The 2,078-nt window shown below is 45.5% G+C and overlaps 1 non-coding gene across 1 annotated transcript; it reads left to right on the top strand.

Annotated features, from left to right (window-relative positions):
- Positions 1–87: 87 nt before the first annotated feature.
- LOC115284658 lies at positions 88–168 on the top strand. The gene has a single exon (XR_003905303.1). It is a non-coding gene; the product is annotated as a small nucleolar RNA SNORD115 (small nucleolar RNA).
- The last annotated feature ends 1,910 nt before the right edge of the window (positions 169–2,078 follow it).

Raw genomic sequence — 2,078 nt, 5'->3', positions numbered from 1 at the left:
TCCGGAACGACCCGGACGACGCCCGACGGCCGGACAGCAGGTTGCGCTGGGCGGGGGTGGCCCGGGTGCCCGGGGTCGCTTTGGGTTGGGTCAATGATGACAACTCATATGGTCTCGAAGAGAGATGATGACCTCAAAATCATGCTCAATAGGATTACGCTGAGGCCCAATCAAGAGCACCGCCTCGGGGTGGGAAATCCTGCGCCAGCCCTGTGGCCCCTCGCAGCCCTGGCACCTGTGGCTCGGGGACACCATCCCTCGACGCGACCCGGTTACGCTCTACCAGTTGGCTCTGGCTCCGGGGCCCAAGACAGGACCCCGCCCTGGGGCCTGGCGTGCCCTTGGCACGCACCCCCAGGGAGGGGTCACTCGGAGCCTCAGCTCACCTTCTGTTGTGCCCTTTTGTTTTTCAGTGACACAGACCTTTGTCATGGTTAGGCTCTAGTTGTTCCTCGACTATTTGCTCTACGTGGAGTCTAGAGCACTTAATCATAATTCCCATGGCCAGGGGGTCACAAAACCCTTCCCTGCTACAAAAATCTTCCCTGCTACACCAGCCACTTTGGGTTCTTGGAACTCCTTTATCATCAAAGTTTGCTGGGTGACAATGAAGGTCTGCTCTGTTCAGTAGGATTGCTGGAATAGTATAACTACTCCATGGTTGCTGCTAACTTGAATTTGTCCCCGGAGAAGCCCGCTCTCCTGAGGTCCTTTTGGTCTCACTCAATAGTGTGAAAGGTCAATAAGGTTGAATTCAATTACTTTTTTTAATAGTTTATTTCAAATTGTATTTTTTTAACACCCAGCTTTTTTTCTCAAGGTGCCCCCCCATGACTGTCACCCCATTCACTCCCTTTCCCTTTTCCTTCAGTCCATGGTTCATTTTCTGTATTCAATAGTCCTTCATGATTTGTGTTCCTCACTCTCCCTAGTTCTTTCCCTCTTCCTCTCCCCATCGTCCTTTGTTAGGTTTCTCCTGGTAATTCTATGAGTGCAAACATATGTTATCTGTCCTTCTCTGTCTGAGTTATTTAACCTAGCATGACACCCTCGACACCACTTTGCTACAAATGGCCATATTTCATTCTTCCTCGTTGCCGTATAGTACTCCATTGTATATATATATATATATATATATATATACCACATCTTCTTGATCCATGCATCAGTTGATGGACATTTAGGCTCTTTCCATGATTTGGCTTTGTAGAAAGTGCCGCTATGAACTTTGGGGTACATGTTCTCCTATGCATCAACACTTTTGTTTCCTTTGGGTAAATCCCTAGCAGTGCTATTGCTGGGTCATATGGGAGATCTATCTATAGTTTTTTGAAGAGCCTCCACACTGTTTTCCAGTTGGCTGCACCAGGTTACATTCCCACCAACAGTGTAGGAGGGTGCCCGTTTCTCCACACCCTCGCCAGCATCTATAGTCTCTTGATTTGTTCATTTTTGCCACTCTGACCCATGTGAGGTGGTATCTCAGTGTGGCTTTGATTTGTATTTCCCTGATGATGAGTGACGCTGAGCATTATTTCCTGTGCCTGTAGGCCATCTGGATGTCCTCTTTGGATCAGTATCTATTCAGGTCTTCTGCCTATTTCTTCACTGGATTATTCATTTTTCATGTATGAAGTTTAGTGAGCTCCTTGTAGATTTTTGATACTAGCGCTTTATCTGATATGCCATTTGCCACTAACTTTTCCCATTCTGTAGGTTGTCTGTTAGTTTTTGTTATTATTTCCTTTGCCTTTTAGAAGCTTTTTATCTTGATGAGGTCCAGTACTTTATATTTGTTCTTGATTCCCTTGTCTCTGGGGATGTGTCGAGGAACAAATTGCTGCTATTGAGGTCTAGGAGGTTTTTTCTTGCTTTCTCCTCTAGAGTTTTAATGGTTTCCTATCTCACATTCAGCTCCTTTAACCATTTTGAGTTTATTTTTGTGAATGCTGTAAGAAAGTGCTCAGTTTCATTTTTCTGCATGCTGCTGTCAAGCTCTCTTAACAATACCTGTTAAAGAGGCTGTCTTTTTTCCATTGGATATTCTTTCCTGCTTTGTCAAAGATTAATTGGCCATA

This window comes from Suricata suricatta, unplaced genomic scaffold (genome assembly GCF_006229205.1).
Source record: "Suricata suricatta isolate VVHF042 unplaced genomic scaffold, meerkat_22Aug2017_6uvM2_HiC HiC_scaffold_142, whole genome shotgun sequence".
NCBI classification, from domain to species: Eukaryota; Metazoa; Chordata; class Mammalia; order Carnivora; family Herpestidae; genus Suricata; species Suricata suricatta.
Note: the sequence above shows the minus strand (reverse complement) of the source record. Positions and strands in the feature narration are given on the sequence as shown.